This window comes from Heterocephalus glaber, unplaced genomic scaffold, assembly GCF_053883595.1.
Source record: "Heterocephalus glaber isolate CG9 unplaced genomic scaffold, H.glaber_assembly_v1.0 deba00000676, whole genome shotgun sequence".
Lineage (NCBI taxonomy): Eukaryota > Metazoa > Chordata > Mammalia > Rodentia > Bathyergidae > Heterocephalus > Heterocephalus glaber.
The window spans coordinates 5,026,917-5,052,629 of NW_028258156.1; the positions used below are offsets into that span (position 1 = coordinate 5,026,917).

Here is a 25,713-nt window from a genome sequence, read left to right on the forward strand (position 1 = left end):
AAGATTTCTACTGAGAAGTGAGAAGGGGCTACTGGATAAAAAGGCATATGCAAGGCAGAGAAAAGGGAGTGAGTTGTAAGGGTCCAGGGTAGCTCTCTGCATCCTCCTTTCTGGGCCCCACACCTGTTGGGTGGGTCTGTCAAGGTCTTAAGAGGAAGTATGAAAAACCATCTCTGTCCTCCCAGTTACCTTCTCTGTGAAGATGCAGCAGAAAGCTGGAAAGGCAGCATCCACAGACGAGAAGAGTGTGGATTTGAACCCAGGAGTGAAGCATCAAAATATTGTAACAATGATCTCATGATAGCTTATCAGGATAAAGCACAGATGCGCAAAACTTTGAAATTAGAGTCTCGTATTATTAGGCAGATATCCTGCCCTTAGTAGTTACTAGCACGTCCCTAGAATGCTCTGGAGCAAGGGTGAGACCTTCAATGTGGAGGGATGTGAAAAATGGGGTGAGTTCACTTGTGGGAGTTCCTAACAGGTGTTAATACACTTGAAAAATAGCACTGTGGGGAAATAGTAACCACACTGGGGTTGTATAGCTTGGGGAAGATGGGAGAGTGATTACCTATATTACAACATATGACAGGCTTTTGTATGGCAAAAAGTGGTTGATCTTATTTATATTCGTTTTCACTAGGGACATAGCAGAAGGAAAATGGTTTATTTACAACCAAAAAGGTTTTGATTGGACATATGAGTTGTCCAGATAGACAGTGAGGCTTCTTAAAAGAATGGCCAGTGTTTCTCTCTGTGGATTTGCCTGAAGCATGTTGAAATGGATCAAGTGACCTGCTCTCCTCTCAGAGAGTTTTGGTACCTGAATGGAAGAGGTAAAATTACCTAATAACAATCTGGAAGGCCATTTCAGCTCAGGAAGAACATTTCAGATTCTTTTGCCAGAAATATTTTTACCCAAACCTTGCTAATGCTCTACCTGCTCAAATTCTTTCCTAATTCTTGATCTATTGAAGAACAGACGGACCCTGCTTACGTCTACCTGCCCACTCTATTTCCTACTGAGTCTACTGAATGGTCGATGTCATTTGTTACCTCTGCTGGTATTATCAACAGCTTTCATTTCTCAGTTCTGAATAAAAGTTCTGTTTACCCGTGTCATAAATTTCTAGTCCTTATTGCCACAAAAGACAGAATTATTGTGTAAACTGCCTTCTCTGAACCTGTTCAGTAAACAAAATTCAAACATGATCATGCCTCTCCAAAGGATGTTCGAGGTGGTCTTGGAGATGACACAGAAATGCATTACTTGTCACTAAAAGTCCATCACAGGGTTGAAGGTAGAATTAATCTATTCTTGGAATACAAAGAACTTGAAAAGCTAAAGTTCAGTTCCTGTTAGAAACAGTCCAAATCATACACTGTATTTGGGTAATGAGGAGGAGTTTCTTGTATGGCTTTTATTTCAGATAACCACACCTCTCCTCATTCATTCTCCTCCACCTCTCACAAGTCCTCAGGGGGTTGCCCTGCAACAGCTGTGTACCGGGAGAGTGTGGACTATGCATCTCCCTCATCATGATCTTGCCACATGCTCAGTGAATCTGAATTGGGACTCTTGCCTGAACCAAGGTTGTCAGAATGCCAAGCCCTGCAGGAGACACCAGATTCTGAGCACCGTCTTGTAGGACCCACTAAACAAACCTGCCACCTTGACTATCAATCAAGCTGAAAAGCTGTCCCATGCTCTGTTGTTCTTTTTGGGAAAGCTCTGGTGCCCTAGAAGCTTCCTGAGCCCCAAAAGCTATTCATTTCTATCCAACTTTTTTTCCAAAACTATTCCAAGCTCTCCAACTCTGATGTTGAACTATGTTAACAATGGCTGTCTTGGAAAGTCTCTGTAGGATTTGTAAGAAATTACTGTTAGCCTCCTCTCAACAGAAAGCTAGGGGTTTGCAAGACATACCATATGCTTGTCACTTTGCCAATGAATCAAGATGTTTGTGCAGCTTTCTGAGTCTAAATAATTAATGGTAATGTCTAAAGATTACCCCAAGGTTCAGGGAGTAAGGATAGGGCCTCTGCAGAGCCCAATATTACTCAACCTCAGTTCAACCCAATATTTCATGTGATAAATGGTTAGGCTGCATGACCACACCCCCCACCGACACCCCTCCCTTACCGTCATTGTTCATTCCTTTTTCTTTTTCCCTTCCTCTTCTTTTCTTCTACAGTTGGATTCTCTGGGTTACTTCAAGTAAGTGTTGCTACCTCTTCCCTGCTTGCAAATAATACAGTTTCTCCAACTTCCCTAGATGAATGAGTAAATACAGGTGTGATCAAAACATGCTGATAATTAAATTTTAAAAAGTATTACAGGAAAAGATACATTGCCATTAACTGCACTCAAAATATGTAATGTTTTTATTTGACAGACATTGTCGTAAATGTTTTAAATCAATTCAGGATATTAAGGCAGCCACAAAAAGACAGGAAAGAGGACTTCCAGAAATGCTTCAGAAAGTGGCCAGAATAATGGCATAAGTGTGTTCAAATTCAGGAGGAGTATTTTGAGGTGGGTTGATGGCAATATGTCTTTTACTGTAATAAATGTTTTTTAATTTAAGATCATGACTCATATATCTAATTGTTTATCCTTTAACATTAGCACTGTTTTTATCAAAAGATTAATTTTCTTTCAATAAGTTGTCACCAATAAATTAATTGAAACCAGTGAATCAAGCTAATAAATCAATAGACTAGCTAATTTTGATGATTGTAGATACTACGGATAGTTCTGAATTTTTTTAGTAGATATTAAGTTCTTGGTCTGTAAAATAAAAAGATACATCCATGATCATTTTAAATGGTTCATGTGAACCAGCAGAAGCCTTCTTCAATTTTATGATCTTTAGGAAGAAATTAATTTATATAACAGTACTTACTATTGGTACTTTATTCTCTCATTTCATTTTGTCAAAATGAAGTGCTGATAAGCCTTCACCTGAATAAGGCATTGTAATATTTTATTTATTATTATTCTTTAGGTTTTAATTCAGCTTTAATTTATATAAAACCATCTACTTATAGCTACAACGGAAGCTGGCTTGGCAGGGACATACTCGTTAATTAACTTCACATAAGTTAGCAAGAAGTTCAATGTTTATTGGTAAAAGCTTTAATTTATCATCAATTCCTATAAAAATGAGATATAACTTTAAGTCCAGGTGGTTTTATTCATCAAATTATCATTATCATTACTTATATATGTTTCCTAGTAGCTGGTATTCTTATTTTTCTGTCTTAATTGCTTGAATCTTCAGAAATATTAACTAGAAATGATGGGAGTAAACATGCTAGAATAAGTGAGATCACAGTCAATATTTTAAAATAAGAAAAAGAATGACATATTGCCCATAGAGTCATTCTTCCAGGAATTCAACAATCTTTCAGACACATTATGGTATTCATTTAGTGTATTTGTGAGTTGAACTCACAATTGTAGTTAATATCTTATTATATGTACAATGTTCACCTTGGACGTATAGCTTTATTATATAATCATTGTGCATATAATTGTATTATACATCATATAATATGATTTTATATATTATTACTATATAATATACTATACTATTACTATATATTAGTAAAAATAAAGAAAGTAGATGTTAGGAAAATAATAAAAATTGGGGAGTGATTCATTATTTTCATTTTTTCCTCAAAATGAAAAGGTATCTAATTAAATTCTGGAAATAGTTATTCCAAAATTCATTTTAATTTTGAAACTATTTTTGGTGATTTTTCCCTTTTCATTTTTCATAATTTATGGTTCATAATTACAAAATTTTAATCAAATATTATAATATTTAATCAAATATTATAATAAAATTATAATCAAATATTATAAAGGCATCAAAAATACAAAACATTATATTCACTGTATTTTATGAAGTTGCAAGCATGAAAAAGAAATATATAATTTAACTGAATCAATAGTTAGAGACCAGCTTCTAGGCCAACCTCCATCAGGCACTTTGTATGATTGATACAGAGATTTAAAAAAAATATTTTCCCACTTTCAAGGGGTCTGTAATCTGCTTAGAAAGGCAAAACACAAAGAAAATCCTTACTATTCAATTAAATAAATGCTTTAACAGGGGCCGGGGATTTAGCTCAGTGGTTTTGCCACCTGCTGTGCAAGCACAAGGACCCGAGTTCGATCCTTGGTACCAATAAATAAATAAATAAATAAATAAATAAATAAATAAATAAATGCTTTAACTACAGTGTCAAAATTCAAACAGAGACACCACCCCCTTGCAGGCCTCCCATCCAGGTGCGCACAGGTGAAGAGAAGAGCCGTGTGGGAACCTGCAGCAACCTCCCCCACCACATCTCTGGCCTCCTGGTTGTGCCTATACCTGGATCCACACCCCAAAGGCACAGGGGGTCATAAAGGCCATTGTCCTGAGCTCCATAAGATAAAGGCACACCAGACCGCCGTACTTGGTAAGTTGGAGGGATCACCCCCTCCCATCGCAACCTGGACTATCTGCAGGGGAAGGGCAGCTGGAACCTGCAGTAGAACCTTGCAGAGTTCAACCCTGCAGGTCAGGGACCTCAACTTGGGCCTTGCAGCCAGAAATCAGCCTGGATCTCAGGGGTCTGCTGCTGTCTTGCTGAGACTAATTGACTTAGATCTGCACACTGCTGCCCATGTTGTCTATTGTGACAGCAGAGACATATCCTAAAGGAGGCTCTTCATTTTTATTTTTTATTTTCAAAATTATTTTTTTCTCCTATTTTTAATTTTTAGTTGTTTTTTTATTTTTTGCTTAAATTCTTTTATTGGTACATTTTGGGTATACAATACATTTACATTTATCATTGGGGACTTGTATCTGTACATGACGTATCTTGATTCTTATTTTTTTTCCCATTACCTGTGCACCCTTCCCCCCCTCCACCCTTCCCTATTTACATAGAATTTGTTTCCATTTTTTCCTTTTCTTGTAATTGTTCATTAAGAAAGGAAACAAAAAATTAGTTTTTTTCTCTTCTTTTCAAATTTTTTCTTTCTTTTTCGTTTTTTCTTTTCTTTTTCTCTTTCTCTCACTCTCCCACTCTCCCACATTGTTCTTCATCTCCCTTTTTGTTCCTGTTCCTGCCCTCATTCAAATTTCTTCTTTCTTTTTCTATTCTTTTCTCTTTTTCCTTCTCTTGTCATTAGTTTCAAAGCTAGCTTCCCTATTGCTGATAGGTTGTTCTGTTCTTGTCTTTGTTCCTTCATTCTGTCTTTTCCTCTTGTATTCAACAGTTCCCTACAGTCTGCATGATCTTTCTATGTCCTCTGGCCTCACTTCTAACCTTTCCCTATCCTTCTACCTGTCTATCCCTCCCTTCCCAACTTCTTCTAAGTCCCCATCCCAAAGGGTAAAGTTGCTATATTGAAGAGCTTATTCACTATAAACACATTTTGGGCTGGTCCTTGATTTTGATTTAATTTAAAGGTGATAGATTGATAACTACCACGAATTGTCATTTTCTAAACTGTACTTTATACTGTTGTTATTGCTGATTGTATCACTTGGGCTAAGGTGTTGTGATTGATCTAATCAGCTTTCCTTCTGGTATAATGAAAATGAGATTGTCCCAGAGTCATTAGAGCTATATCTGGAAGACATCTCTGAGAAGCAATCATTCCATGAGGGTTCTAAATACAGGCAACAAAGATACCTACTATAAGCAATATTGAAGTGTTAACCCAGAAACTAAACCAAGGACAGTACCAACAACAAAAATAGAAATGAGAAGATGTTTAAGCAAGGCACAATCCCAGACGTCCAGATCACCAAAGGCAAACTCTGGGGGAAACAAGGTGGAAAAGTCTGACAATCAGCCACCTGGACACCCTGAACTGATAGCACAGGAAGTAACAAAACAGATCAATGAGGCTCAAGAAAAGTTCAAAACAGAAATAATTTCCCAGATAACTACAGAGATGGTGAGCAGAATGAAAAACATGATTAGAGACTATAGAACAGAAACACATTTAAAAAAATAGATGAGTTCAGGACCATGATGGAAGCCATGAATGCCCAGCATAGGAAAGAAGTGGAAATAATGAACAACCAACATAGGAAAGAAATGGAATCCATGAAACAGACTCAAGCGGATATCCAAGAGATTAAAAACTCTATTGAAATTATACACAGCAGACTGAGCCAATCTGAAGACAGAATATCAGATATAGAAGACAGGATGGCAGTCAGTGACCATGAATAAAGAGATCTCTTAAAACTAGTAAGGGACCATGAGAAATCAATCCAACAGCTCTGAGATGATGCAAAGAATAATATAAGACTGATAGGAGTCCATGAAACAGCAGGAGAAAGTACAAATGACATAAAAAAAACTGTGCACACAATGAATGACAGAAAACTTACCAAACAGAGCAAAAGAATTTGACATACAGAAAATTGAGGCATATAGGACAAGAAATTAAAAGGAGAGGGGGAAAAATAAAAAGAGCCAACAAAAGGAAAATAATGTGACAATAAGTCAATATATATCAGTTATAACCATCAATATTAATGGCCTCAACTCACCAATCAAAAGAAACAGACCTTCAGGGCCACTGTACAACCACCCCAAAAGCCTAGGAGCAGAACAGCCCCCAGCACAGAGGAGGTGAACCTTCCGGGCTGCGGTACCACTGCCCCAAGTGCTGAGGAGCTGAGCCACTCTGGTGCCAGCAGAACACATCCTCCCTCTCCCCACTGAAATGAGAAGACACATAGACAAGCCTCAAAACCAGACTTCCAGATTACCTAAAACAACCCCAAAGGGAAATGAGATGGAACAATCTAATTCTCAGCCACCTGGACTCCCTGAACAGGCAACAAAAGAGGATTTGGAAAAAATGAAATCAGAAATAATTTCTCAGATATCAGCAGAGATTGTTTCCCTAGTGCAAGACATGATTAATAAATCCAGAGAGGACACAGACTAAAAAACAGAGGAGCTAAGGAACATGATGGAATCCCAACATAGGAAAAAAATGGAATCCACAAAACAGATGCAAACAGATATCCAGGAGATTAAAAACTCCATTGAAAGTTTACACAGCAGAAAGAGCCAATGTGAGGACAGAATTTCAGATATAGAAGATAAGATTGCAATTAGTGACCAGGAAAAGAAAAATTGCTTTAAAATAGCAAGGGACTACAAGACATCAATCCAGGAGCTGCTAGATGATGCAAAGTAGAATAACATAAGACTGATCAAAACCAATGAAGAAATAGGAGAGAGTGCAGAAGACATAAAAAATACTGTTCACAGAAGTGATGGCAGAAAACTTCCCAAGCAGGGGAAAAGAATTTGACATACAAGTAAGTGAGGCATATAGGACTCCAAATAGTCTTCATCAAAAAAAAATCTACACATAGGCATATAATTATTAAGATTCCAGAAACCTAACAGAAGAACAAAATTCTACAAGCAGTTAGAGAAAAGAAACAAATCACATACAAAGGAAAGCCCATCGGAATCACAGCAGACTTCACAATGCAAACCCTCCAGGCAAGAAGAGTTTGAAGTGACATATTTCAAGCCCTAAAGGAAAATAGCCTCTAACCCAGATTGATGTACCCTGCAAAACTATCTTTAAAAATTGATGTAGAAATAAAATACTTTCATGACAAAGAGCACCATAGGAACGTCATGAACAGCAAACCAGCACTCCAAAATATTTTAGAATATGTCCTAGGAAAAGACAATGAGGATCACAACACCAGGAAGCCCAGGAAAACGAATCTATCAGGAATGACAAGAAATTGAACACAAAAGGGGAGACTCCAACAAAAAGAAAAAGTCATGACAAGGATAAGTCAATACATATCAGTTATAGCCATCAATCTTAATGATCTCAATTCACCAATCAAAAGAAATAGACTGACAGAATGGGTCAAGAAGCAAGATTCAACAATATGCTGCATAGAAGAAACACAATTCATTCAAAAAGAAATTCATAGACTGAAAGTTAAAGGGTGGAAAACAATACTCCATGTGACAGGAACATGAAAAAAAGCAGGAGTAGCTTTGCTCTTTGCAGATCAAGTGGATTTCAAACCAACACTGATTAAGAGAGACAAACAAGGACACTACATCCTTATAAAGGGAACAATCCAAGAGGAAGAGATGACAATAATAAACATATATGCACCAAACGCTAGTGCACTCAACTAAAAAAATCAAATACTAATGGACATGAAAAATCAAATAAGCACTAATACAATGGTAGTGGGAGACCTCAATACCCCACTGTAACAAATAGATAGATCAACTAGACAAAAAATAAGCAATGAAATACTAGAACTCAATCAAACTCTTGAACAAATGAACTTAACAGATGTTTGCAGAGTGTTCCACCCCACAAAATCAGAATACACATTCTTCTCAGCTGCACATGGGTTGTTCTCCAAAATAGACCACATATTCACTCATAAACACGTTTGAGTAAGTGCAAAGGAACTGACGTTATCCCCTGAATATTATCAGACCACAGCACCATGAAATTGGAGATCAACAGCAAAAGAAACCTCAAGAATTTCATAAACACATGGAAATTGAACAAGACACCTCTGAATAACCAATGGGTCACAGAAGAAATTGAAGAAGAAATCAGACAGTTCCTACAATTAAATGATAATGACAAAACAACATATCAGAATCTATGGGACACAATGAAAGCAGTCTTATGAGGAAAATTCATAGCAGTGAATACTCATAAATGGAAAACAGAGTGAGCCCAATTGAGCAACCTGATGTTATAACTCAAGTTTCTAGAAAAAAAATGATCAGGACAAACTCAAAGCTCATACAAGGGAGGAAATTATAAAGATCAGGGCAGAAATCAATGCAATGGAGACTAAGAGAACAATACAAAAAAATCTATGAAGTCAAGAGTTGGTTCTTTGAAAGAATAAACAAAATTGACAAACCCTTAGCCAACCTTATCAGAAAAAGGAAAGAAAAGGCCCAAATCCATGCAATTAGAAATGAAAAGGATGAAATTAAAATGGACCCAGCAGAAATCCAGAGGATCATCAATACCTACTTCCAGAACCTATATGTCAATAAGATGGAAAACACAGAAGAAATGGACAGATTCCTAGATACATACGAATTACCAAAGTTGAACGAAGAAGACCTAAAAATTCTAAACTACCCAATATCAATCAATGAAATTTAAAACATAATTAAAAACTTACCAACTAAGAAAGCCCAGGTCCTGATGGCTTTACCACTGAATGCTATAAGACATGTAGAGAGGAACTACTGCCACTACTATTTAAACTCTTAATTGAAATTGAAAGGGAAGCAATACTCCCAAATTCATTCCTGGAAGCAAGCATCACCTTGATCCCCAAAGCAGAGAAAGACCCAACTGAAAAAGAGAACTACAGGCCAAACTCACTCATGAGCATAAATGCAAAAATCCTTAGTAAGATACTGGCAAATAGAATGCAGAAGATCATCAAGAAGATCATACACTCTGACCAAGTCGGATTCATCTCAGGGATGCAGGGATGGTTCAACATATGCAAATCAATCAATGTAATACACTATATCAATAGAGCCAAGGACAAAAACCATATTATCATCTCAATAGATGCAGAAAAAGCATTTGACAGAATCCAACATGCATTTATGATAAAAAACCCTACAAAATATTGGAATAGATGGTCTCTACTTCAATCTGATAAAAGCCATCTATGAAAAATCAACAGCCAATATCATACTAAATGGTCAAAAACTGAAATCCTTCACAGTAAAATCAGGAACAAGACAAGAAAGTCCACTATCACCACTCCTGTTCAATATAGTCTTGGAAACATTAACCACAGCAATTAGACAAGAGAAAGAAATAAAAAGAATAAAGATAGGAAATGAAGAAGTCAAATTGTCATTATTTGCAGATGACATGATATTCTATATAGAAGACCCCAAGAACTCCACCAAAAGTCTTCTAGACTTAATAACCAAATTCAGTCAAGTAGCTGGTTACAAGGTCAACACACAAAAATCAATAGCTTTTTGTACATGAACAACAGACTCCTTGAGAGATAAATAGGGCAAACAATTCCTTTCACAATAACATCCAAGAAACTGAAATACCTAGGAATCATCAACCTAAGAAAAGAAATCAAAGACCTCTTCTCTGAAAACTATGGCACTCTGAAAAGAGAGATTGAAGGTGATATCAGAAAATGGAAAGACATACCTTGCTCCTGGGTAGGAAGAATCAACATAGTGAATATGGCCATACTTCCAAAACTGCTATATAGATTCAAAGCGATCCAAATTGAAATCCCAGCAGCATACTTCATGGACCTAGAGAAAACAATTCAAAAATTCATTTGGAACAAGAAGAGATCCAGAATATCAAAAGCAATTCTAGGTAACAGAGACATGGCAGGGGGTATTAGAACCCCCAACTTGAAACTATACTACAAAGCTGCTGTGATAAAAACAGTATGGTACTGGCAAAGAAACAGACCTGAGGACCAGTGGAACAGATTAGAAGATGCAGAAACAATGCCAGACACACTCAGCCACCTCATCTTCAACAAAGGAGCCAAACACCCTCACTGGAAGAAAGATAGACTCTTTAATGAATGGTACTGCAAAAATTGGGTTTCAACTTGTCAAAGATTAAAACTAGACCTATATCTCTCACCAAGGGCTAAACTAAAATAAAAAATGGATTAGAGTTCTAAATATTAAAATAGAAACACAGAACTGGGTAAGACAGTGTTAGGTAGAACTCTTGAAGACATTGGTGTTGGAAAAGATTTTATAAACAAAACCTCAGTTGCCTGTGAACTAGCACAAACAATCAACAAGTGAGATCTCTTCTTATTAAAAAGCTTCTGCACAGCAAGAGAAACCACCAGCAGTGTGAAGAGACAACCCACAATGTGGGAAAAAATCTTCACCTGCTCTTCCTCAGACAAAGGTCTACTATTTAGAATCTATACAGAACTTAAAAAGATCAGACCTCCCAAATTTAAAGACCCAATCCAAAAATGGGCATCTGAAATGAACAGACATTTCTCACTCAAAGAAGTAGAAATAGCAAATAAATACATGAAAAAATGCTCAACATCACTGGTCATTCGAGAGATGCCAATGAAAACAATTCTGAGATTCCACTTCACTCCAGAAAGAATGGCTGCTATCATGAAATCAAGCAATAACAAATGCTGGCAGGGCTGTGGGGAAAGAGGAACCCTGCTCCACTGCTGGTGGGAGTATATATTGGTGCAAGCACTATGGAAATCAGTATGGAGATACCTCAAAGAACTAGGACTGGAAGTCCCATTTGACCCCGCTATTCCACTGCTGGGGATCTTCCCCAAAGAATTAAAAGAATCATACCACAGTGATATATGTGCGCCCATGTTCATAGCAGCTCAGTTTGTAATAGCTAAAACTTGGAAACAGCCCAAATGCTCATCAACTGGAGACTGGATAAAGAAAATGTGTTTTTTTTATAAAATGGAGTACTACTCAGCCATAAAAAATGAGAAATTAGAGACATTTATAGCTAAGTGGATGCACATTGAGGCGATACTCTTAAGTGAAATAAATAGGACACACGTGTAAATACTGAATAGTTTCTCTGGTGTGAGAACCTGAAAGTGTAAATAAGGACTAAATGTATAATAGGTAATGTGAAATAGGAAGAAAAGGGGCAAAGGGGAAGGGAAAGTGAGAGGGGTAAGGGAAAGGAAAGAAGGGAATGGAATATGAGAAAATGAAAAAATGGAAGCAAAGTCTTTGTTAATAAGGAGGGATGGAGGGGTTGAAGGGAGGGCAGGGGAATGGGGAAAAAATAAGAACCAAGAGAGATTATGTAAAGGTACAAATTTCCAATGATGAATGTCATTATATTGTATACGTAAAATGTACCAATAAAATTAGTTTCTAAAAAAAGAATCTAAACCATAAAGTACCAAAATAAAAAAGAATTCCAGTCATACAAAGTATGTTCTGACCACAATGGGTATTTATTGGAAATGGAAAAACAGAAATGTGGAAAATCCCTGAATATTGGGACAACATGATAGACTTCTAATTAACCCATGGAAAAAGAAGAAATCAAAAAAGTAAATTAAAAAGTAATTCAACCTGAGTGAAAATGAATACACAACACATCCGAATTTGTGAGACACATCTAAAGAAGTACTTACAAATTTATTATATAGACAATAAGCACCTATATTAGAAAGCACCTCTGTAAAAAAAAAAAAAGAAATATATCAAACCAAGGACTGAGTGTTCACCTTAAGAAAAAAAATTAGGACGCGGAGCACACCAAATCAGCCCGCTACAGACAGGCAGGTCTGTGCACGCCCTACCGAGGTCCTGAGTCACGCAGAAGACACCAAATCACCCCGCTGCAGACGGGCAGCCAACTGATTCCACAATACAAAGATGCAGAGGACACCAGACCACAAGACCAAGGTACTGAGTCCCACTTTACCCCCGCCCAGAGGTAGGGGCTTCTGAGCCATCGTCCCACTGCTCCTGGTCCAGAGGAAGGGGCTTCCCGGTCACCATCCCTCCCGCTGTTCCCAGCCCAGAGGAAAGGGCTTTTGGGCAACCTTCTGTCCCACTGCTCCTGGCCCAGAGGAAGGGGCTTCTGAGCCACCATCCCACTGCTCCTGGTCCAGAGGAAGGGGTTACAGGCCACCACCCCTCTGGCTGCTCCCAGCCCACAGGAAAGGGCTTTTGGGTCACCATCCCTACTGCTGCTCCCCACCCCTGTCCCACCTCACCCACCTCAGAGGAGGTAATCCGTGCAGGCGCGAAAAGCCCCCCACCCTAGCCGAAATGAGAAAACATGTAAATAAGTCTCAAAACCAGACTTCCAGATCACCTACAGCAACCCCAAAGGGAAATGAGATGGAACACTCTGATACTCAACCACCTGGACCCACTGAACTGGCAACAAAAGGGGATCTGGAAAAAATGAAATCAGAAATAATTTCTCAGATAACAGCAGAAATTGTGCCCCTAGTGCAAGACATGATTAATAAATCTAGAGAGGAGCTCAGGAACATGATGGAATCCCAACATAAGAAATAAATGGAATCCATAAAACAGATGCATATAGATTTCCAGGAGATTAAAAACTCCATTGAAAGTCTACAGAACAGAATGAGCCAATGTGAGGACAGAATTTCAGATATAGAAGATAAGATTGCAGTTAGTGACCAGGAAAAGAAAAATTGCTTCAAAATTCTAAGGGAACATGAGAAGTCAATCCAGCAGCTGCTAGATGATGCAAAGAAGAATAACATAAGACTGATTGGAGTCAATGAAGAAACAGGAGAGAGTGGAGATGACATAAAAAAATCTCTTCACAGAAATAATGGCAGAAAACTTCCCAAGCAGGGGAAAAGAGCTTGACATACAGATAAGTGAGGCATATAGGACTCCAAATAGCCTTGATCAAAAAAAAATCTACACATAGACATATAATTGTTAAGATTCCAGAAACTCAACAGAAGAACAAAGTTCTACAAGCAGTCAGAGACAAGAAACAAATCCCATACAAAGGAAAGCCCATCAGAATCACAGCAGACTTCTCAACACAAACCATCAAGGCAAGAAGACTTGGAGTGACATATTCCAAGCCCTAAAAGAAAACTGCCTCCAACCCAGATTGATGTACCCTGCAAAACTATCTTTCAAAATGGATGGAGAAATAAGATACTTTCATGACAAAGAGCACCTTAGGAACTTTGTAAATACCAAACCAGCACTCCAAAGAATTTTACACAATATCCTAGGAACAGAAATTGTGGATCACAGCCCCAGGAACCAAAGCAGAATGAACCCATCTGGCATGACAAGAAATTAAATGTAAAGGGGGAGAACCCAACAAAAAGAAAAAGTCATGGCAATGACAAGTCAATATGTTTCAGCTATAACCATCAATGTTAATGGTCTCAATTCACCAATCCAAAGAAATAGACTGGCAGAATGGGTCAAGAAGCAAAATCCAACAATATGCTGCATACAAGAAACACACTTCATTCAAAAGGAAACTCATAGATTGAAAGTTAAAGGGTGGAAAACAATACTCCATGTGACAGGAACTCGAAAAAAAGCAGGAGTAGCTATCCTCTTTGCAGATCAAGTAGATTTCAAACCAACACTGATTAAGAGAGATGAAGAAGGACACTACATCCTTGTAAACGGAAGCATCCAAGAGGAAGAGATGACAATCATAAATATCTATGCAACAAACACTAGTGCATCCAACTATATAAAACAAATACTAACAGACATGAAAAGTCATCTATGCACTAATACAATTGTAGTGGGGGACCTCAACACCCCACTGTCACAAATAGATAGATCAACTAGACACAAAATAAGTAATGAAATACTAGAACTCAATCGAACTCTTGAACAAATGAACTTAACAGATGTTTACAGAGTCTTCCACCCCACAAAATCAGAATACACATTCTTCTCAGCTGCACATGGGTCATTCTCCAACATAGACCACATACTCACACATAGAACATGTTTAAGGAAGTGCAAAGGAATTGAAATTATCCCCTGTATATTATCAGACCATAGTGCAATGAAATTGGAGATCCATAGCAAAAGAAACTCAAAAAATTTCATAAACACATGGAAATTGAACAACACACTTCTGAATAACCAATGGGTCACAGAGGAAATTAAAGAAGAAATCAGACAGTTCCTTCAATTAAATGACAATGACAGTACAACATATCGGAATCTGTGGGACACAATGAAAGCAGTCTTATGAGGGAAATTCATAGCAGTGAATACGCATATTAGGAAAACAGAATGAGCCCAATTAAAAAACCTGATGCTGAATCTCAAGCTTCTAGAAAAAGAAGAGTAGGACAACCCCAAAACTCATACAAGGGAGGAAATTATCAAGATCAGAGGAGAAATCAATGCAATGGAGACTAAGAGAATGATACAAAAAATCAATGAAGCCAAGAGTTGGTTCTTCAAAAGAATCAACAAAATTGACAAACCTTTGGCCAACCTTGTCAGAAAAAGGAAAGAAAAGGCCCAAATCCATGCAATTAGGAATGAAAAGGGTGAAATGACAACAGACCCAGCAGAAATCCAGAGGATCATCAATACCTACTTCCAGAACCTATACGCCAATAAGATGGAAAACACAGAAGAAATGGACAGATTTCTAGATACATACGAATTACCAAAGTTGAACGAAGAAGACCTAAAAATTCTGAACAACCCAATGTCAACCAATGAAATTGAAAATGTAATTAAAAACTTATCAGCTAAGAAAAGCCCGGGCCCTGATGGCTTCACTGCTGAATTCTATAAGACATTTAGAGAGGAACTGCTGCCACTACTGTTTAAACTCTTCAATGAAATTGAAAGGGAAGCAATACTCCCAAATTCATTCCTGGAAGCAAACATCACCTTGATCCCCAAAGCAGAGAAAGACCCAACTGAAAAAGAGAACTGTAGGCCAATCTCACTAATGAACATAGATGCAAAAATCCTTAATAAGATACTGGCAAACAGAATGCAGAAGATCATCAAGAAGATCATACACCCTGATCAAGTGGGATTCATCCCAGGGATGCAGAGATAGTTCAATATACACAAATCAATCAATGTAATACACTATATCAATAGAGCCAAGGACAAAAACCATATGATTATCTCCAGAGACACAGAAAAAGCATTTGACAAAATCCAACATGCATTTGTGATAAAGACCCTACAAAAAATTGGAATAGATGGTCTCTACCTCAAACTGATAGAAGCCATCTATGAAAAACCAACAGCCAATATCATACTAAATGGTCAAAAACTGAAATCCTTCACACTAAAATCAGGAACAAGACAAGGATGTCCACCGTCACCACTCTTGTTCAATATAGTTCTGGAAACATTAGCCACGGCAATTAGACAAGAGAAAGAAATAAAAGGAATAAAGATAGGAAATGAAGAAGTCAAATTGTCATTATTTGCAGATGACATGATACTCTATATAGAAGACCCCAAGAACTCCACCAAAAGTCTTCTAGACTTAATAACCAAATTCAGTCAAGTAGCTGGTTACAAGGTCAACACACAAAAATCAATAGCTTTCCTCTACACCAATGACAGACTCAGTGAGAGAGAAATAGGGCAAATAATTCCTTTCCCAATAGCATCCAAAAAACTGAAGTACCTAGGAAGCAATCTAACGAAAGAAATCAAAGAGCTCTTCTCTGAAAACTATGGCATTCTGAAAAGAGAGATTGAAGATGATATCAGAAAATGGACAGACATCCCCTGCTCCTGGGTAGGAAGGATTAATATAGTGAAAATGGCCATACTTCCAAAACTGCTATATAGATTTAATCCAATTCCAATTGAGATCCCAGCAGCATACTTCATAGACCTCGAGAAAACAATCCAAAAATTCATTTGGAACAAGAAGAGACCCAGAATAGCAAAAGCAATTCTAGGTAACAGAGACATGGCAGGGGGTATCACAATCCCCAGCCTGCAACTATACTACAAAGCTACTGTGATAAAAACAGCATGGTACTGGCAAAGAAACAGACTTGAGGACCAGTGGAACAGATTAGAAGATGCAGAAACAACACCAGACACACTCAGCCATCTCATCTTCGACAAAGGAGCCAAACACCCTCACTGGAGGAAAGAGAGCCTCTTTCATAAATGGTGCTGGAAAACTTGGGCTTCAACTTGCCAAAGATTAAAACTAGACCTGTATCTCTCACCATGCACTAAACTAAAATCAAAATGGATTAAAGATCTAAATATTAAAATAGAAACTCTGAACCAGTTGGAACAGAGGTTAGGTAGAACCCTTGAAGACATCGGTGTAGGAAAAGATTTTATGAACAAAACCTCAGTTGCCCGTGAACTAGCACAAACAATCAACAAATGGGATCTCTTCTTATTAAAAAGCTTCTGCACAGCAAGAGAAACCACCAGCAGTGTGAAGAGACAACCCACAATGTGGGAAAAAATCTTCACCTGCTCTTCCTCAGACAAAGGTCTACTATCTCGAATCTATAAAGAACTTCAAAAGATCAGACCTCCCAAATTTAAAGACCCAATCCAAAAATGGGCATCTGAAATGAACAGACATTTCTCACACAAAGAAGTAGAAATAGCAAATAAATACATGAAAAAATGTTCAACATCACTGGTCATTTGAGAGATGCAAATGAAAACAATTCTGAGATTCCACATCACTCCAGAAAGAATGGCTGCTATCATGAAATCAACCAATAACAAATGCTGGTGGGGCTGTGGGGAAAGAGGAACCCTGCTCCACTGCTGGTGGGAGTGTAGACTGGTGCAAGCACTGTGGAAATCAGTATGGAGATACCTCAAAGAACTAGGGCTGGAGATCGCATTTGACCCAGCTATTCCCCTGCTGGGGATCTTCCCCAAAGAATTAAAAGAATCATACCACAGGGATATATGTGCACCCATGTTCATAGCAGCACAGTTTGTAATAGCTAAAACTTGGAAACAGCCCAAATGCCCATCAACTGGAGACTGGATAAAGAAAATGTGGGTTTTTAAATAAAATGGAGTACTACTCAGCCATAAAAAATGAGAAATTAGAGACATTTATAGCTAAGTGGATGCACATTGAGGCAATACTCTTAAGTGAAATAAACAGGACACACATGTGTAAATACCGAATAGTTTCTCTGGTGTGAGAAACTGAAAGTGTAAATTAGGACTAAATGTATAATAGGTAATGTGAAATAGGAAGAAAAGGGGCAAAGGGGAAGGAAGTGGGAGGGCTAGGGGAAAGGATAGAAGGGAATGGGATTAATATGAGAAAATGGAAAAATAGGAGCAAAATCTTTGTAAATAGGGAGGACTGGAGGGGTTGAAGGGAGGGCTGGGCAAGGGTGAAAAGTAAGAATCAAGAGAGACTATGTAAAGATGCAAATTTCCAATGATGAATGTCATTATATTGTATACCTAAAATGTACCAATGATTAGAATGCATAATGGATAATGTAAAATAGGAAGAAAAGGTCCAAAGGGGTAGGGGTAGTGGGAGGGGCAGGGGAAAGGAAAGAAGGGAAAGGAAAACATGATGAGAAATGGAAAAAATGGAAATAAAGTCTTTGTAAATAGGGAAGGGTGGAGGGCGTGAAGGGAGGGCTAGGAATGGGGAAAAAATAAGAACCAAGATGCATTATGTAAAGGTACAATTCCCAATGAGAAATGTAATTGTGTTGTATACCTACAACGTACCAATAAAAGAATTTAATACAAAAACAAATTAGGAATAACGAGCAATTAAACCCAATGTAAGTAGAAAATTAGGGGAACTGGGCTCAAGCTCGTAGTGGTAATCAATGAAATAGAAAACAGGAACCAAATGCCTGTTCTTTGAGGAGAGCAATAAAATTGCATTGGCCAGACTGATCAGGAAAAGAAAGAGGAAAGGCGCAAATAGCTATGACAAGAAACAAAAGAGATGACATCACTACAGTTTCTACTGATATTAAGAAGGTAAGAGGACATAACATATTTAGAAAACCTTGGTGAAATGGACCAATTTTTTTTGACAGACAAAATTTTCCAAATATCACTCAAGAAAAAACATCTGATAGCTCTAAGTGTATTACAGAAATTCAATTTATAGGAAATTACCTTCCCACAAATTAAACTCCAGACCTAGATGGTTTCACTGGTAAAGCCTACCAAATATTAAGAAAGAAATCAAATCAATTATACATCAACTTTTCCATGAAATTAAAGTGGGAGTAATAATTCCCAACTAACTATGAATACAATATTATCCTGAAACCAAAACTAGGCAAAAACAATAAAATAAATTATTGGATCAAAATCCCTCATGAACACAGATGTAAAAAGTCTTCATAATATGATACCAAAACAAATCCAACAATACATTAAAAAAAATGGTACAACATGACAATCAGGTTTTCTTCCAAAGATTTTGAAAAATTGATTTAACATCTCATGAATATTTAATTGTTTCAGCACCATTTAAGTTTTCTTTCTCCATTTAATTGCCTTTGCAACTTTATCAACAATTGATTATTCACATAAATATGGGGTTATTTTGGATTCTTTATTCAGTTTCACAGATTCATTTATCTTAATGTCAACATTATACTATTTTTATTACTATAAATCTATAATAATCTTGAATTTAGACTGTGTGGGTCTTGCAACACTTTTTTCAAAGTTAATCTATTATTAATATCCAAATCAGTCAATGTAATTAATCATATCATTAGGCTAATAAAGAAAAATTTATGTGACCATTTCAGTATATGAGTAACAAGTACATATTTGATAAAATTCTGCATCCATTTCTGATTTTTTGAAAAATCAGAAAACTAAGAATAGAAGAGAACTTCTTTAACCTGATAAAGGGTATCTACAAAAAACTTATAGCTAGCATCATAATTAATGGGGGAAGATAGAATGATTTCCCTCTACAGTAAGGAACAAATGAAGAACATCCACCTCTTACATTTTTTATTTAACATTGTACAGAAAGTTGTACATAGCACGGTAAGCAAGAAAATAAAATATATTGCATCAGATTGAAAAGAAGTCAATATTTACAGGCAACATGATCATCTATGTATGTAGATCATATGGAATCTCATAAAACAGTTGTCAAATCTAATAGAATAAAAAATTCAATGTAACTGTGCCTGCCTCACAAGCACAAGGTCCTGAGTTTGATCCCCAGTATATATATATATATATATATAAAAACTTCAATTATATTTCTTTCTACTACCAGTGAACAAGCCAAAATTGAAATGTATGAATCCTATGTATAATTGCATCCAAAAATATGAAATATTTAGGGATAAATCTCACAAAAGGCATGTAAGACCTGTATACTGAAAACTACAAAATATTGTTTAAAATAACTAAAGAAGACCTAAATAAGTGGAAGATCATACAGTATTCATAAACTGGAAAACTCAAAATTGGTATGATATCATTTCTCCACAAATTGATCTACATAGGTTCAAAAGTATTCCTATCAAAATCCCAACAAGTTATTTTATTGTAAGAAAGTAAACTCCAAAATTCATATGGAAAAACAAAGGATCAGAATAGACAAAATGACTTGAAAAAGAAGAATGACTTTGAAATAAAATTGAAGGATTTACAAACTCTTACTTCAAGATTTATTATATGGCAATAGTAATCAAAACTTTGAGGAGGTGACATCAAGATAGGCAAATAATGAAACTGGACAGAGTCCAAAATAACTCCCCTATGTGGGTAGTTGGCTTTTGACAACTTCTTAACAAGATAACCATATGATATCAGTAAAGATACGGAAGAATTGGGGTTCTCCACTGTGGAAATCAGTATGGAAATACCTCAAAGAACTAGGACTAGAGGTCCCATTTGACCCAGTTATTCCCCTGCTGGGTATTTTCCCAAAAGAATTAAAAGAATCATACCACATGTGCACATAGTGGCACAGTTTCTAATAGCTAAAGCTTGGAAACAACCCAGTTGCCCATCAACTGGAGACTGGATAAAGAAAAAATGGGGTTTTTAAAAATAAAATGGAGTACTACTCAGCCATAAAGAATGAGAAACTAGAGACATTTATAGCTAAATGGATGCACATTGAGGCTATACTCTTAAGTGAAATAAATAGGACACACATGTGTAAATACCAAATAGTTTCTCTGGTGTGAGAAACTAAAATAAGGACAAAATGTATAATAGATAATGTGAAATAGGAAGAAAAGGGGCAAAGGGAAAGGGAAAGTGGGAGGGGTAGGGGAAAGGAAAGAAGGGAATGGAATTAACATGAGAAAATGAAAAAATGGAAACAAAGTCTTTGTAAATAGGGAGGAGTGGAGGGGTTGAAGGGAGGGAAGGGGAATGGGGAAAAAATAAGAATAAAGATATATTATTTAAAGGTACAAATCTCCAACAATGAATGTCATTATATTGTATACCTAAAATGTACCAATAAAATTAATTTTTAAAAAAGATGTGGGGTTCTCATACACTACTTATTGGAATCCAAAATGGTACAACTACTTTAGAAAACAATTCTGCTCTATTATCTAGTCACTCTTTCTAGATGTTTACTACAGAAGGAAAAAAATAGAAGTCCACATAAAGATTTGTATGTTAAGGTTCACAGCATTTTATTTTCAATGGGCAAAAATAGAAACAACCCAGAGGTTCATCACCAAGTGAAACAACATAAATCTTCATTAACAACAAATTGTGCTTTATTTATACAATGAAATGCCACACATCAATAAAAGAATAAACTAATGTCACATGCTACAGCATACGGCAAGTGATGAATCTTGAACAAATACTGAGTAAAAGAATTCATATAAAAAGATAACATGTATCATTTAATTTTTATAGAAATTTTTTCATTAGAAAAAGTTGTGACTAAAAAAGAGGGAAAAAACTTTCTCCTAAGAAATTGTCCACATAATTTTACATTCAAGTGTAGTGGTACATAGATTCAGAACTACTTAGATAGGGCCAGGGATTTAGCTCAGTGGTGCCAGCACCTGCCTCTCAAGCGCAAGGTTCGGAGTTCGATCCCCCATACCAAAAAAGAAAAAATTACTTAGACAATGAAGTAAAATACTCATTGCTGTTGTTACATCTTGAAACTAACTAGTGAACAAATAATTTTCTAGCTTCATTTGCACACTTTGGAATGAAAGAGAGCCCACTATTATCTCAGTCAATCCATTTTATCTCTGTTATCAAAAAGATATTCTTTCTTTGATTCAGAATGTGCCTCTCTATAACTTTTTTTGTCTCATTTATGCTTATTCCATATTAATAATCAATTTGTTTTTACTTTCTTCTTGGAACTTTTCCACATAACTAATGTTAATCTCCTATCAGTAATTTTAAAGTTTCTAGGCTAAAGCTATAAAACCATTACTTTTGCTCCCCTAAAAATATCCAGTGGGAAAGGTTAGGAAATAAAATATTCCCCACCCAGCCTTCCAAGACATTACTGGTTGCTTGACCATGCACTTTGAGATATTAAGATGCCAACTGGAATGGTCAGAAAACATAGTTTGATTTAGATTGAAACAGTTGATAACCACTGGCAGCAGATGTCAGGTGAAGACTAGACTTGGTTAGACTGGAGATTAGATAACCACCTGCATTGAATTTGGGAAGCTTCAAGAGACCTACAATTCTCCAGTCTGATCAGTACTCTAACTTTCAATTCTTTGGTGTCATCAGGAGGCTCTCTGGCTTTTACATTTTCATAATAGCAGCATACATTGATTTATTCCTCATCTACACAACACTGCCAAGGAAACGAAGCCTATTATTTCATGGTCATTCCATGCAAAACCTAGACTATAGTCCTATGTAACTGAAGGATCACGGAGTTTGGTAAATCATTCATAGGCAACAAAATCCATTTGTTTCTCTTACATATAGCTGGAGAGGACCTAACAACAAATATCTACTAGTATGCAGGGTATGTTGCTTTCAACAAAAGTGGAAAATCTACAATATTCGAACAACAATTCTATAACCTGCCATCTAGTTTCCTTAAAAGAAATCCTTCCATGATTCGTTCCCAGAATGGAATCAAGACTAACATGTCACATGTTTTCCCCTTAGCTTTAACATCACAATGGTGGATGAACTTCCAGTCTCTAAACTGGCTCCACCCCAGCACCAGGCTCTCTTGCTTTGAGTAAAAATTGGCCAAGAGCAAACTCAGCAAGAGGGAATATGCAGGGAGGATGGGAGCCAGGGGCAGAACAAGTCCTCTCTCCCAAGGGGACAGGCTCCACAGCTGGCCCAGGCTGCAGAACCCTGCAGTGCCAGTCAGGACACTGGCTCTGCCATGTCTCTTCCTCCATTCTCTTGGCAAAGAATCTTCTTGTTGTTATTCTGCCTCCTTCCTTTCTGATTTCAGGCCCAGTGTTTGCTTGACTTGCAGCCAAAGATAAACTCCCAGGCATTCAGAAGGCCACACTTCAGAGACATCCGTACAGAGCACTGACTGAGGAAAAGGAACAATTTGTCATAGAAATTGCTTTCCCATTTGCTTTTTCCTTCTTAATTCATTTTGTCACAGTGTACATGGATTCATGAAATCTCGGTTGAAAAGTATCATCCAATGCATCAACATTCATCCTATTTAATCCTTGAACCCCATTCACACTATTCCAAGTCTGTCTATTCTTACCAATGACCCTAAATTTACTGTCTTGCCAAGAAGCACTCAAAATTTCAGACAATGCTATCAGAGTTATCTTCTTCCATTTCATTCACTGGGAGCAAGATAATGTTTATTTAAAAAGAAAAAAGTCAAATTTGTGGATGTATACACTGTGGACAGGAATTCTGTCTCCATTTCGGGTGCTTGTGTTCAAATCAAGAAATTATACTGCTTAGGCGCTTTCTGGTATATTAGAAAATTAGAAGAACACAGGAATTTGCCTCTTTAGAACAGAAAATAAAATGCTAATGCACACTGTTGTGTTTTAGAGTTGTGCTTATTTGGGAGGAGTCCAGAAGTGGCAGTAGGAAGCAGACAGGTTCATCCTTGCTTTCTGGAGAGGTCAGTCCATCTAGCGACACAATAATGTGCTCCATCTCAGTAAGGGGCTGTGCTTGTTCAATGGCTTTTGAAATGCAAAACATGCACTCCCTTTACTGAATAATACATAGAAGCACACAACTCCCAAAAGTAACTAGGGAAAGAGGAAGCTGGAACAGTGAACATGAGATACATGCTAAAATACAGAATATGCTGTACAGCCAGAAGCCACTGTTGGCTTCCAAACCAGAAAAACCACCACTTGCAAGATAAAGAAAAGCATGATTTGCTATCATCTGAGATTGATCTGATCTTTACTACACTGAAAGTGAATATAAAATACAGACAGCCTCTGCTCCCCATGCATTCAGCATGTCAATTAGAAAACAAGGGGCAGGCGACACAGAAAGTGCCACATAGCTTTACGAATGTTCCCTTGTCCCTGGGAAGGGCCCTGGTGAGGATATAATGGATGGTAAGTGAGCCTCATTTCCTTCTCAGCACAGGAAGTAAAGCTTATGAAGCCAAGAACCAATAATTCATGAGGGATTGGAGAATGGACATTTTTCTTCTGTTCTTAAAACTTTCAGTGACCAGCTGGGTGCCGAGAAAATGAGCAGGTGATATCAGATTTACAAAGCTGCATCCTGACCCTCTAACTAAGCCTCTGAGAAGACAAGAAGTTGACAGAGACAGGTAGATGTGAGCATCTGAACTGCAAATACCACTTCTAGCTATATATGAACCATTGAACCAGATACTAAAAAGGGTTGCCACGGTGCCAGAAAACAGTCCCTCTCCCAGTGTGGAAAAACCAGGTAAGAATCAGCATGTGCTGAAGATTTCTGTTGAAAAACTAATTTTTTAAAAGGGAGAAAGGTTTATTTAGCTCACAGTTTGTAGAGTTTTCAGTCCATAATCGGCTGGCTCCAAGGTAGGGTGGCATGGAAGAGAGACATCACAGAGGAGAAACAGTTCATGATGGGCAGAAGGTAACAAAGAACAAGGATCTACCACAGCTTTCTATCCCTATTATCTTATCCAGACTACTTAGGGCAGGTAGCACTCACACCCTTAGTCCTAGTGCCCTTGAGCCTAGCATTGCACCATGAATCAATTCCAGTGTCACACACTCTTGATCCAGCCACCTCTGAAAAAGCCCCCACCTATGACTGCATGAGGCTTTGAGGGGACATCCAGACACAAGCCATAGCATTCCACACCTGGCACCCCAAAGACTCATGCATATCCTTTTATCTAAAAGGCATTTAGTCCATCTCTAAGAGTTGTCAAAATCCTAACAGTTTCAGTATTACTGAAAAGTCCAAGCCCAAAGTCGCCTCTGAGATTTAATGCAAGCCCTTAGCTGCCAGCCCTGTACAAATGAAAATGAAGTTAAACACTTCCAACATTCAATGGCACGAGGTAGACATTTCCATTCCAAAAATTACAAACCAGGGGATACAAAGGAATGGGAACAAAACCAAAAAATTTTTGAATTTCAAATTTACTTTAAAATTTCTGCTGCCCATACTTCTGATTTAGACTTATATAACCTTCTAGAATTTTCCCTGAGATATTATTTTCCCTTTATTTAGATATCATTGCCTCTTATTGATAACAAATTCATTTCCACTAATAGCAGAATCTCTGGCTCATCCCCTCATAATACCTGTCCCAGGGCAATGAAAACAAAGTGGAGAAGGAGGAAAGTCAGGAGATGTGAAAAAATCTCACACTGAAAAAGAAACATCCCATTAATGTTATAACTCCAATACTTGCAAAGGAAGAACGAGACACTAAACTAGGTAGATGATATAAGCGTTATTATTCAGAGATACTTGGCAAACTTCCCTGAAAGAGGATTATATTTTCTCACCTATTGATATACTTGACAATATGACTTGATTTCTAAAATGAAATAAAAGTGGAAACAACATGTCATGCATTGTTTCCAAGTGAAAGCTTTATGGCCAGCGCAAGACCCACTATGTTCTCTTTTCCCTCTGTTAGGACATCACTCCCAGCAGAGGATGATCCTTTACCATGGATCCCTGGAATGAAGAGCATGTGCACCAGAGCTGAAGAGGACC

General features: G+C 37.3%; 1 long non-coding RNA gene across 2 annotated transcripts in view; it reads right to left on the reverse strand.

The window, feature by feature from the left end:
* Window positions 1–25,713, reverse strand: part of LOC110348078 (uncharacterized) — a 148,396-nt gene that overhangs the window by 110,286 nt on the left and 12,397 nt on the right. For both annotated transcript variants that reach the window (XR_015449335.1, XR_015449334.1), the window contains exons 4-5: window positions 10,250–10,359; window positions 2,144–2,272 (exon numbers count right to left, since the gene is read on the reverse strand). This is a non-coding gene — a long non-coding RNA (uncharacterized LOC110348078). The remainder of the gene's footprint in view (window positions 1–2,143; window positions 2,273–10,249; window positions 10,360–25,713) is intronic.